This window comes from Falco punctatus, assembly GCF_963210335.1.
Source record: "Falco punctatus genome assembly, chromosome: 2".
NCBI lineage: Eukaryota > Metazoa > Chordata > Aves > Falconiformes > Falconidae > Falco > Falco punctatus.
The window spans coordinates 113,590,646-113,604,087 of record NC_137581.1 but is presented as its reverse complement, the minus strand read 5'-3'; the positions used below and the strand labels follow the sequence as shown (position 1 = coordinate 113,604,087).

Here is a 13,442-nt window from a genome sequence, read left to right as displayed (position 1 = left end):
TTCCCCTAACCTTATTTGCTGGCCAAGGCATTGGTCTCTGCCCCCTCGCACGTCTAGCCCTCCTGCAACGCAAAAATAAAGAAAAAAGCTGCACAGCATGGCATTCACTGAGACTAGAATACAGTTCTCTTACCCCTTCAGCTTTCATCCAGGTGGGCTAAATCTATGTGACCCAGTTGGCCCCTCTACTGTTTTAACCTCTAGGTCCTACAGCTAGCAGCAGAACCCAGGATCCCCGGGTTTGATCATTCTCCTGCTGTTTAGCAAATAGTTAGTAACCAAATGGCAAACTATGAGTCGAGGCCCTCTCTCCTCGCCAAACTCCATAAAAGATAATTACTCCTGGAGTTCAAGTGGTGGCATGTTTTGCGAGAGATCTGGAAGCCTAGTATGCAGTTTTCAGATAGACGTTGTAATTGTGCCTATGATTACCCTCCCTCCTTTTTTGTTCCCAATGATATATTAAATTTGCACATTGAAAACTTGCTGGAAAACTACGATGCCTGTCAACAATCTGCTCATCGTGGTGTGCCAAAGATCAAAATACCTGTGTGCTGGTTTGGGGGCAGTTACGCATACGGACCGGTAAAACCAAAAGCACGTGGTCCTGAGGGCTGAGGAGTCTGTGTCTATCCTTATGTGGCAGTAGCAGGACAAAGGCAGACTGGGTCCTTCCCAGAGGTGTGACTGTACGTCTGCACCATGCAGAGGTCAGAGCAAGGGACGCTCTTCATTAGGGACTGGGTTCCCTCTGCTTGGACTCTACACGTTTTCTTTTAAACTTTGACTCTTCTTTGTCTCCGGCGGTATCTATTGCAGACAGATGCTGGCCTCTTTGCTTGCCCTAAATTCTGTTGTACTTACCTCATTACTCTCCTAATGATGAGCTGACAAATGCTTTTGCTTGATTTACTGGCGGTGTTACAGGTGCGTGGAACACTTGTCAGTACCTTGCTACTACATGCCTAATTTTTCAAACGGCTGGGTGTACTAGCTTCCTTTGCAAAATGTCCCTGCACATTTACCTGGTGTTATTCCCCTGCTGTGGGCTTTATCACATACCTGCACCCAAAGCTTCCAGAGCTATGCACTAGGACTTCCTCCCACCCTCCAAAAATAAAAAAAAAAATCAAGCCCTACGTGCAGGTGTTGATGTAATTGGCCTTCTGATAAGGAGAGGTGAGCAGAGAGATGACATGAGGCTGCAGCCCTACAGCTGGTTGTGGCTACTCAGGACCAAGGCTGGTCCGGCACTCACCCTGGGATGGGCAGCAGGGCAGGAGCGTCCCTGCTCCTCCTGCCCTTGTGAGAAAATCCCGTCCGCCGCAGCCCACTGCCAGGGTTTGCACCCCACCTTTCACTGCTCATCTGCTTGTCTTTTAAACCAGAAAAGGATGTTTTTACAGATCAACCTCCAGAAAACAGACATTGCCACCACCTGTACGAGTGCATCATTGAGATCAAACAGAGGCTTTGGAGCCAGGGAGCGGGTCAGGTGAGAGGTCTCCAGGCATCGTACAGTGATGGAGCGGGAACTGCTCGGGAAGGGAGGAACATCAACATTTTGCACACACATTTCTTCACCAGTTAGGCAGAGCTCTTCTGCTCTTCTTCTGGTTGTGTTGCTAGGAGAGGAGTGCTCTGCCCTCTTTATGGCTATGAATAGCTCGCTCTTGTTTATTCAACTCAGCTCCGCCTGCTGGTTACAACCACAGCCGGCACCACCTCATTGCGTGACCCCACCATAAACCAATGCAACTGCAAGAGGAACAGTCCCCCCTCCGGCTGAGAAGACTTCAGGATACCTCTCCAGTGCACCACTCCAGAGCTCTCCATCTCCTCTCACCACACTCCATGGCGCATCCTCTGCCTCCAGCAGGAAGGTCTAAAACCAGCCAAACGATGCCCTGTCACCCCCAGAAAGCAACACTGAGAGACAGGACCTGCAAATCAGGGCATGAGCTCAGAAACCTGGCATGAAAATACATGCACGATCACTTCGTTGGTCCTTGTCTCCTATTCCAGTGTCAGAGCCCCGCATGAGCTAAAGAAGTTACTTTTCCTTTTTTAGCAAAGGCTGAAATTCTTGCATAAGCCCATGAATCCAAGATCAGGGACTTCAACAAAAGTAACAGATGGCTTGAAAATTGGCAATAATGGGATTCCTGAGATTTTCTTAAGGATGTTTTATCTGAGGTCTGACCGGGAATGAAGCATCTATGGCAGTGGAATTAGATGGGCTGTACTGACAATGGGAAAAACTAATGGGGCTGAGTGGAAGATTCTCCGAAGTGCTGCAAAATGTGACCAAGCACAGCATTTCAGAGCATCTACTGCAAGGGACAGGGGGACAGGCAGCAATCACAGCCAGCTTATGCATTATGAGACAGGATACATGTGTACGAGCAACCACAGAGCGCCACGCGAATCCTGAGTAGCAGAGTAGACACGGAACTCCCAGCTTTCAGAACAGCCTGGGCACTCAACTGAGAAGAATAAGTACTAGGCAAGGCAGAGCAGCATAGATCAGAAGAGATATGGATGGTTGCTGCACAGGTACAGATGAACCACCCCCTCTTCTTCAGCATCGTGAGCTTCCACGTGTGCATATTTCCCTGGACATCTTGTCTTTCTCCACCTGGGAATTTTGCTGGGATGAAATCTCACTACCTGCACACATTTATCCAGAATTTCCACATGCCCATGAGGCCTTTCAGATAGCCGGGCTGCTGAACATCCAGAAATTCAGGATAGGTCGAATGTACACTGGAGAGGTGAACTGTATAGCATGCATGCATGCACTGTGTCTAACGAATCCAAAAACTGTCAGACCTGCTGTGCATATGCTGTGCAGGTGATCTGCATATGTACAGTATGCCCAGCGCACTCTAAAGGTGTCTGGTCTACCCTGCATGCACAGAATATCTATATGGTGCAGGTATATGCATTCCTGCTTGGGAAACAGGACAAACATAAGGGGTTTTTTTACACATTCTTCATGTATTTATAGAGGAGGGAACAGGTGAATGCTTCAGTGCAGTAGAGAAGGAAACTTAGGTATATTCATATGTACGGAGGCTAGACTACCCTGTTACATGCTCCTTGTTCTACAGCAGCCACCTAAAAAATGTAACTGTGGTTGGGGTCCTATGATACAAGACATTGTACATGCACATATTGAAAAGGTGTTATTTCCCTGCTCCTCCCCAAAATCCCTCACCATATAATCTAAATAAATAGAAGTGCAAGAAAAAGGCATTGTAATTCCTATTTGACAGATGATGAGCCAAACAAAAGGAAGCTCTTAGTCTCCTAAAGCAGGAGAGAGGTGAATTTTAGATGTCTGAAAGCAAATTATGATCCTGCAACCCCTTGCTGAGCTCACGGCTGGTGCTGGGGATGCCCAGAGCCCTCAGGTCCAGCATCTTTGACAGCAAGGCCCCATGGCTTCAGCAGCTCTGCTCCACACTGATCTGAGAAAGCCTCCCACTTGACAAGGTTAAGCACAACAGCAGCAGCAGGAGAAGCTGGACATGAAACACCTCCTTGCCTGAAGGAGCATACCTCCAGGATGGGCTCTGTGCAAGCCCCCAGAGAGGATGACGCTTCTTTTTAAGGCGCAGTGTCCAAAGGGGTTAAAGCACCCAAGGAGGATAAGGAAGACCCAGCCTGCACTGCCTCCTCTGCCCCAGGGCTTTCCTGTCTGCATCTCCCATGGATGTGCTCCAGCTCCCGAAGGCTGTTTTGGAGAGAGAGGGCATGCTCACCTCTTCTGCCAAAGGCGTTAATGATTTTCTTAAAAGAGTTGTGGCTTCCCTGGGCACACACACACCCCGGAGAGGAAGCATCTGCAGGAATCGCCAGCCTGGCTATTTGGAGTTTTGGCAGAGAGGAGGGGGAAGCCCACGCTCCAGTCCACTCTTGAATGACCACTTCTGACTTTTACCTCATGTCTCTTCAACATAAAATTCATAAACAGTCACTGGGCAAAGGGACCCATGTTTTCCTTCGCACGTGGAGTGCCATGAGATCAATGAGATTAAACATGTGCTTACATGCCGTCCTGAACTGGGGCCATGAGGAGAGCAATGGGAAAGTAAACAGAAGAGAAACGTTATGGAAATGAAGGAAGAGGGAAAATCTACCCTGCCAAGAGCAGCAGCTCTCATCAGTCGCAAGGAGATATAGCCTCACCCAGGGCTGATTAGGCATTAGGAAGTCCAGGGACTGGAAAAGAAGACCAAGTCATCTCCATCAAGGTTCAAAAACAACCTGAAAGAGTGATACTTGGAGCAGTAGAGAAAGGCTAGCTATCGGGCACAGCTGTGCCCAGAGAAGGTAAGTTTAGCCCAGGGTTGTTTTTCTCCATTAGCAGAATGCGGGTACTTGAAACAATCAGGCTTCAACCTGTGACAATACAGAGAGGCTTTTCCTCTCTCTTAAAAGTCTCAGAAACCTTGAGCTGGATGATAGGTCGGCTCAGGAGAGGGGTCAGAGCCTTACTGCAGAACCCTGTGCACCAGTAGGCACAGCTGCTGCCCTGTGTCCCGTTGCAGCAACTGCAGGAGATGAAGCCGGACACGACGACCACCCTGCGCATAATCTGGCTTTGCTTCCAACAGGTCGAGTGTGGCAGCCATCCTCTTCTGAGGGCCTGCAAGTGCCAGCTCCCAGCACTCACCCAGGTCAGAGTCCTGCTGAGGGGAGCACTCGGGCAGCCTGCTCAAGGGGGAGTGACTGACACCTTTGCCCAAGGCTTTGGTGAGAGCGTGCTCTGCCAACTCCCAAGTGCCTGACCGCAGACGGTTTGATTTAATTTTCCTGCCTGTCAAATTCTAGACCGTAGGTTCTTCCACCTTTTTCATGTTCTCCACGTTGCCTTCAGTCGTTTCACCCAGATCTCTTGGCGCTAGCCCTGGTCTTCCAGCTGGGAAATTTCTAAGAGCGTCTCTGATTTTCCAGCCTTCTCTCCTGGCTTTGCTCCTCCACTTCTCCCTTCTCCCCAGTCATTCTTGGTCACAGTCTTCCTTCCCCGCTTGACCTCTATTTCTCTTCCCTGGGAAGCACCTCATTTGCATCTGTCCTAGTATCCAAGCTACAAATTAGACCTGGTTAAAATTTCTCACAGTGAAGCCCTGACTCGTGTAAAACTTTTGAGTTTTGGGGGGGTTGTAGGAGCTCTGGTTTTGGGAAGTGGCTTTTCTCTTCAGCGCTCCAGTTCAAAAACATGCGTTCTCCCTTCTGCTGCAGGTTCAGGAGATGACCTTGGGTAGGTGACTTCATCAGCCCGAGTCTGTTTTACCTCTTGTTAAATTTAGATAAAAATACTTGCTTGGGTTAGTAAAGTGTCTTTGAGATCATTGGACAAAAAAAGAGCCATCCAAGTGGTGATTATTATGATTATTATAATTATTTTTATTAAATGAAACCAGCCGATGCTTGTGCAACACTCTTCTGGGCTCCGCAGACCTTTTCTGCTGAGACTCACAGAAAAAAACTGTTGTTGTCCCTGGACAGGGCTGTGTTTTCTGAGACTGAGTTTTGTGGTTTCGTTATGAAACGTATGACAGTCGGTCACGTGGTTTGCTTTCTGGGCCGCCTGAACCGTGCTGAACCCATACGTAAGGCAGCACAGGGTTTAATGATTCACACCGGCTGTGTTTTGGTTTAGCTTTTGTTGGATGGAGGGTCTACAAACCCCAGTGTCCGGGGAACCCTCTCAGCTGAAGCCACCCACAAAACTTTCTCCGAATTTCTGCAAGCCCGGACCCAACGCGGCCCCACTGGTGGGCAAGACCCTTCCCGGGTGTCTCAGGTTGGCCATGCCTGGAGGCAGCCCAACTTTCCCACTGGAGAACCCCCTCGCCCCCACCGTTAACGGTGCCAGAGGCTTGTGAAAATTTTGGGGAGCCCACGAGGGCTTTGTTTTTTCACGATTCCTCCTCAAGCCCTTCTCCCCAGCCTCTGGCCGCCGTGAGGGGGGCTGGGGGCTGCAGGCCGGAGCTGGCCCCAGGCCCGGGCGCTGGGTCTCCCCCGCTGGGCCGGCGCCGTCATTTGGGCGACCCTGGGGGCGACGGGGCACAATTCCGCGCCGGCTCCTCTGTCCGTCAGGCCGCCCGGGGAGCCGGAGCACGGTGGACACAGCTAGCGGCCAGGGCGGGTGGCGGGGGACGGGGGACATGTACCATTTACTTCGCAGGGTTACAGCTCGCCTCTCCTCCGGAGCGCGGCACGCCGGCCGAGGGGAGGCCAGGACCCCCGCAGCCCCCCGGCGGGCCCGGCCCGGCTGGGCGGCGGAAGGCGGCCTGCCGTGCCCCTTTCCCGGGGAGGCGGCGGGCGGCCTTCCCCCTGCCCCCGCGGGGCCGTGCGGGGAGAGGCGGCGGCGAGGCCCGGCCCGCCCGCCTGTCACCGGAGTTGGGAGTTCGCTTGGAGGAGGCCGGAGGAGGAGGAGGGAAGGGGAAGGAGGAGGAGGAGGAGGAGGAGGAGGGAGGGGGACGTCTTGTTTGTGGCTTGTCAGCAGCCGCTGGAGACAACCCTCCATGTGTGAAAGCCGCTTGGCATGAATGCCTGGGCCGTACCAAACGCCGCGGCGCCCGCGGGGGGAGGCCGCCCCGCCGCCCCGCCGCCCCGCGCAGACAATAGGCCCCGCAAGGGTTCCCCCTAAGTTGCCTTGATGCTGCCCTAGCGCCCGGCCAGCGCAGGCCGCGCCGCCGGCAGGGTCCCGCTCCCCGCCGCCGCCCCCCGACATGCCGCTCCGCGCCTTCGCCGCCTGAGGCAGGTAAGCGCCGGCCCCGCCGCCCGCCCCGGCTCGGCTCGGCTCGGCTCGGTCGGCCCCGCCGCCCCCGGGCAGCCCTGCGCGCCGCGCTGCCGGCGGGGAACCGATGGCTGGCGCCGCCGCCCCCGGGGCCGCCTCCCCGCTGCCGGCTCCCCCGGCTCGGCGCGGCGCGGCTGCCAGCCCGGCGGCGGGGGGCGGCGTGTGCGCGCCGGCGTGTGATGCGGGCGGGCGGCTGCTGTGCCGCAGTCAGCCCCGGCGCTGCCCGGCTCCCCCGGCCCGGGGAGGGGATGGGGAGGGGGGGTGGGGGGCGGAAAGTTTCGCCGCGGCCGGTCGGCGGCCGTCCCCGCCGCGCCGTGCCTCAGTTTCCCCCCGGCCGCCGATCCCGGGAGCAGCGCGGGGGGAGGCAGAGCCGGCAGCGAGCGCGGGAGGGACGGAAAGCGCCTTCCACCTGTTGGCTCCTGTCCCGGCGGCTGGGGGGCGCGGCGGGGCGGGGGGGGCTTTTGTCACTGCCCCAGCCCCCCGGAGCCGGGCACGCCCGGGCAGCCTGCCCCGGGGATGGGACATGGGTGTTTTATTCCCTCCTGGATGCTGGGAGGTTTAACCCATCGGTGTTTACCGTCGCCGTTTGTCAGCAAGTCAATGCCCGGCTCGGCGTGAGAGCGGCGGTGCGAAGCCGGCTTGCTTTGCCCGCTGCCTGCCTGGAGGTTTTGTGGCTGTTAACCTACAGTTGGTGGGTCGATAATGTGCAAGAGCAGAAAAAAAAAACCAACAACAACAACACACCCCCAAAACCCCAACAAACCAACAAACATAAAAGGCAGAGGGGAGAGAAACCCTCACCCTCACGCCCGGCCTCGTCACATCATCGGTGCTGGGTCTGGTTAAAATTTGGAGGTTTTTTTTTTCTGCCTTTTGGCATGAGACGCAGAAAGCCTCCCAGTGCGCTGGGTGCATCCGCGCAAGGTCTTTTAAGTTTGTCGTCTGCTATCGTTCAGGTTGTGTCGATTCTAGTTGTTTTGTTAAAAAATAACCTACAAGAATCTGAGCTGCACAAATGTTCGTCATCCTAATGTCCTGGTACAACCTATACGAGGCAGGAGCCGAAGGAGGGGGAGAGAGTGAAGCTATCTGCTTTCCCAGTCAAAGGCTGGGGGGAGAGCATCATGTGTTGAAGAATATGAGCAGGAATGGGAGGTGGGGGAGGGAGTCTAAATTGTCCTGAGACCCTATTCAATCCAGCAAGGAAGATGGAGGATCTTGCTGCTGCAAAAAAAATGTACGGCAGAAATCTCAGCCAGCTTCTCTCTGACTTGTTACCTCCCTTCAAGAAATAAATAAATAAGCAGAAAAAGAATCAAAGCAAACCCCCATGATTTGCTGGAACATTTTCCATGATACCTTTATCCCCCACGCTTTACAGTCAGATAGAGTCCGGTGATGGAGGTATGTGAGAAGCAGGGAGAAAGACTCTGAGGTTTATCGTCACAGGAGGGGGAGAAGTATCAGATCGTGTTTGAAAGGAGACTTGTCAGGCAGTGAGGTAGGGAGGAAAAATGCCTGTTCCAGGCAGCTGGACCTGGGGAGGAGGAGGAGGCGGCGGCTCCGGCACCTACGGTTCTGATGCTGGGTGGAAAACCTTCAGAGGGAGGATGTAGACAGGTGGGAGAGCGGGGAGGAAGGATGTCCAAGGAAGACCTTGGACTGTCTCCTTGGAGGGCTTTAAGAAGAGGGGGAATTTTGAATTGAATCAGGACACGAGCAAGGATGGAGCGTAGCTACGCTGAATGCGGTGTAGCAGGACTTTTCACCATGGATGAAAACAGAGGTCGAGTTTTCTGGCTCGGCGGAGTTTGGGGTGGTTGGTAGGGGGAGGAGGTCTTTTGTAGCCAGCTCAAGGGGTGACAGTGGCTCAGACAAGGATTGCAGCTGAGGGGACAGAGAGAGCGCGTGCCTTGCCTTTTCCAGAGGTGGTTTCTCTGGTAGGGGGACCTTCTGTTCAAATGCCTTTGTAGATTTCTGTTCGTTATGCTGGAATCTGGCAACAGGAAGGGCAAAATATCCATCCCTTGTGAAAATATGTGTGGGGATGAAATAAGGCTTCATGGTGAATGCTCCCATGTACCCAGCCCCTCTGCATGCTCGGAAACAGCAAGTTTGTGCAAACACACCTGCTTGTGTAGCACATTCTTCCTCCTGAGGGGCAACGTGCACAGCGTGGTTCCTGCACAGACACGGCCCAATTCTTGTGTTTTCCTCAGTTTACATAATAGCTTATTCTATCAGCCTGGTAATGGTAGTATTTGACAGCCAACTTCACGACAGCACGAATTAAGATGTGAATGACGGCTAAGGCTTCAAACTAGTATGTGCCAGGTTCTGGCTTTTCCATTCACAGCAACGTTCCCATGACGGAACAGGCACACACCACAGACGTCGCGCACACAATCGACACCATAAAAATGTTATGCACGTACACATGCAGGGGACCAGTCTTGGGTCAGACATACTCGAAGTTGCTCTCTTTGGGAAGAGGCTGCTCGTTGCAGACAGAGCTCGCATGCTGCTCTTGCATGCACGGGTCACACGTGTGCGTGCTCCACCTTTCCTATCTGGGATCACCTGTTTGAATTCCAGCTGGGCTGGCAGCGTGGGGAAGTTTTGCACCCCCCTGGATGGGGATTTGATGCCCTTTCTGTTCCGGCTTGGTGCTGGATGGGCTTGAGGCACAAAAGCTTAACAACAGAGAACACTAATGAGCCCCTGCTTGGCATGCTGAGAAGAAAGGCCGAGGGCTGAGTGGGCATGAAAACAGTGGCATGGAGCCCCCTGGCCAGAGCCTGAGCCTCAGCATGAGGGCTGGGGTGGGAGTGGAGTCTTGGGAGTCGGGAACGAGATGGCAGCGCTGCAGCAAAGGCACGAGAGGAGACCATGTTGGGGGGAGGAGAGCAGGCTGCTGTTTCCACATCATCTGAAAACTTAACCTGCTGTCAGGACAGAAGGAAGGCTTGTGCATATTTTATGTCACTTTTCTCCTTCTAGGACAAGCTGCTGATCTGATCAGCTATGCGCTTTAAAATCCTCGACGCGCCGATCAGCAAGTATGACTCGAGGCCAGTAACCAGCCTTGGCCTCCTGCCTCCGCTCCTTTGTGGACAGTCGTTTGCATCCCATGCCGCCCTTCCCCGGAGAGCGTGTGCACAATTAAACCCTGCACGCTGCTCCTCAACTACAGCATGGGATGTGACTAGCTGCATGGAGACGGGGACAGAAAATGGCAACGTGTCAGGGCTGAGGGGGGGGTGGGGGGGCAGGGCATGGGGGCGGGGAGGGGAGTTGGCCATTTCTTACGCTGTTTGCTGATGTCTAGAAGGAGACTAAACGGGTAAATCGGTTTTCCTTTGAACTGGTTGTGTGTTGCTCCCATCAGCTGCTCTCGCCTCTGAGATCTTCGGCAGCAGCTCAGGAGTTGGTGGGGCTGGCAGTGAACAAAGCGTATTTCGCTCCTTCAACCTGGGTTTTGCGGTGGTGGGGCCGTCAGACAAGCGGATTTCTCCTCAGCAGTTACTCGGTGCTGCTCCTGCGTGGCAGAGCCACTCGAGCCACCGACATTGCTCTTACCCACGGAGGTGCGAGCACCGCCAATGCCCCCTGCTCTACACCTAAAGGTGCAGGCATCTCAGGCATCATAGTTTTGGTAACAGTCTGACACATGTGAACACGTTATTCCCCTGTCCTGTAAGCAAACTCACTGCCCTAAACACCATTTTGGGGCACAGGGAGGAGCAAATATTTTTGCTCTGCGATGCGGAGTTATGTACCTGAGTTAACGTCACCCCTGCTTGATTCTTCGCTCGTCCCGTTTGAGCGCTGGCGGTCTCAGACACAGAGGTCTCTCAGAGCTCGCGTTCCTGACACTGATTTTGTGGGCAGCCTTAGGCAAATCGCCTTAAAGCTGGGATCGATCTTCCCGCTGAAATCTGCGAAATGGGGGTGATGCCTTGCCCACCTCCCAGGGAAGGAGCAGCGTGCTGAATGGCTCGCGTACCGCTGTGAAGCGCCGCGTGCCCCTGAGCAGACGCGACGGCGGGCTCACACACCATCGCATGAAGAAAGCATGCGGTTTTGCACCAAGCGTGACTCATGCTACGATAAATTTTGCTAGAAGTATGCGCACACTCGGCGCTCTGTTGGACAGTGAATTCTGTTTTGTCCTTCCAGCAGAAAACAGCGCAACTTGCCAGTGACATGGACTGTACATGTATTCCCATAACAACAATATTATAAACATATGGTAAACCTGGTATAACAACTGCTGTCCCTGTCTCCACGCAAAACAAGGAGCTGATTAACAAAAACTTGAGGCTGTCTGAGGCTGTATCTCCCCAGACTGTGATCTCATCAGCTTTCCCAAGCTAACAGCAACCTGGTCACTGCTCGGATTGTAAACTTGGGGTGGGGGGGTGGGGAGAGCAGTTTGCAGGAATGGCTAGTTGTGATTCAGCCCGCTTCCCTCTGACTCAGTGCTGAACCATCCCTCAGCAGGGTGTTTGGGGATAGTACGCTTAGGATGTCACACATCAGTTTAGTTCTTGGAAGAGGTTCTGCGGTACCTGGGCTTGCTTACAACTGAGTTTTGTCTCAGCATCTTTCGTAAAAACAAAACCCTAAAAACTACTTCTATTAAAGACGCCATGGTAATTTTTGCCAAAAGGAGGAGGGAAGGGGGGGGGGGGTCTTAGCCCCGGGCACTTTGCCAGACTCTAGCTCAGGAAATTGCAGTCTATCTAGGTAAAACTCCCCTATAGTTTAAATGAAAAAAAGTATTCATCTCTTACTGTCTTAAAGGGTTAGCGCTGTGTTTCTCTGGAGCCTTAAACAGACAGTACGTTCTAGCTGGAGAGGTGGTTACAGTTGCTTGCTGGGAGAAGAATTTTTTATGCAAAAACTGGGGCCTTTTTTGCATTTTTGAGAAGCTTCTAATTGAAAATGCTGTATACATTTTAGGTTATTGCAAGGCTCGAATGAATATGTGGATTGACATACAAATACAAGTGCAAGGAAATAAGCTGGTGTGCTGTTTGCGCAGGGGGCAGGCAGCTAGCAAATACATTTTTTTTCTGTAGCAGAAAAATAAGGACCAGTTTTTTAGTCTTGCGCGTGTGCATCTGGGGGCTGGATTTTGTATGTTTAGCAGCAATTGCTTTTGTAAGCTGCTGCTAAGGCACGTAACTGGCTGTGTGCAATTGCAGTAATGGAATGTGAAAATGCAACTACACACAGACCTGTAATCTTGCATGCAAAATACTGCTGGTCTAGTTCTCCAGGTACAAAAAATGGTCTGAGATTGTACTTACCTTTCCATTTAACTGCGTTCACCTGCATTTTTCAGGTGGCAGCTGTGTGTATGGAGTGCTGAATGATTATCCTTGCTATTTTTGCTCCAAGAAGAGGGAGGAAATTAAAGTATTACTAGTGATTGGGGTAGTGCTTGTGTCGTGGTAAGCGCAGGGGGAAGCTGGGCGGGGGCTTGCAATGATAATTTCATAAGTCTTTGAAATCCTGGGGAGATGCATGGACGAAGAAGGAGAGCTGCTCTTCCCACTGCAGACAAGGACTATTGAACCATCGGGTTGATCGGTGGTGTCAGGATCTGGCCTTGCCTTCTGCCAAATTCTTTCAGGGTACTTTCAGCCCCCCCCCCAAAACAGAACATGCATTTGGGCACCGACGGATGCAGGGCTCAATATTGATGTGACTGAGGCTGTGTCTTTGAATATTCTGGCCCAGGGCAGGGTGAACCCCCAAAACGTGGAACAGGTTTCCTCCTCCTCCTCGCTCAGTGGATGCATCTCATCCCTGCCCTGGCGAGATGGGGGGTGGCCAGGGTGGGGGGAACAGGGAAGGGGAATAGCTCACTTTCTCCACCACTTCACTCTCCCGGCTTCTCTGGTGACAGCGATAACAAAGGGCTTCTTGGCATTAGGTGATATGGATCTCTCTCAGCCCGCTAAACCTGAGTCCTGCAGGCTTCTCACTAGCCCTCGGGCTTGGTTGTCACTGTCAGCTCACTGCCTGGGGTGGCCTGGGACAGTCCCCCTGGAGACTGAAGGCTGTACCTTCTCTACGAGGTCTGGAAGCAGGGATTGCTTCCTACTGAAAACCACGATTGTATTTTGGGGTTACTTCTTGCCATCCTGGGTCCTTGACTGCAGTCACTTCCATTTTGCATGCTGCTCTTTGTAATTGAATCCATCGATGTATATTTAATCCACTTGGCACCACAATTCGTAACTAGGCACTGCTTCCCAGCCTTCTGTCACTTGTTTTCACAATTACCATCTTTAAGTTAGGGCGGATGCCTGCCGCTCAGCTTTTCGCCCAATTGCTGTACTGTCTTGGAGGACCTGTGCTCGACAGTCAGGTCTACAGTGAGCACAGCTCCTGTCCTTTGATCTGGACATCATCCAGGGGTGTAGGGCTCGGGCAAGGGAGGCTAAGCCTGTTGGGTTTAATTCTCCTCTCTGCCACTGATTTGCTGTGTGTGATCACAGGCAAGTCCTTTAACCTCAGGTGGCCTCAGCTGACTTATCTACTCCAGAAAGGTGTTGTAATGCTTAATTATTGCCAGCTTTTCAGAAACCCTGGAGGGGGAAAAAAAAATGCATTT

At 52.9% G+C, this 13,442-nt stretch overlaps 1 protein-coding gene across 2 annotated transcripts in view; it reads left to right on the top strand.

The window, feature by feature from the left end:
• Positions 1-6,642: 6,642 nt before the first annotated feature.
• Positions 6,643-13,442, top strand: part of BCL9 (BCL9 transcription coactivator) — a 61,092-nt gene continuing 54,292 nt past the window's right edge. For both annotated transcript variants that reach the window (XM_080375173.1, XM_080375174.1), the window contains exon 1: positions 6,643-6,778. The gene's annotated coding sequence lies outside the window, so the exon portion shown is untranslated. The remainder of the gene's footprint in view (positions 6,779-13,442) is intronic.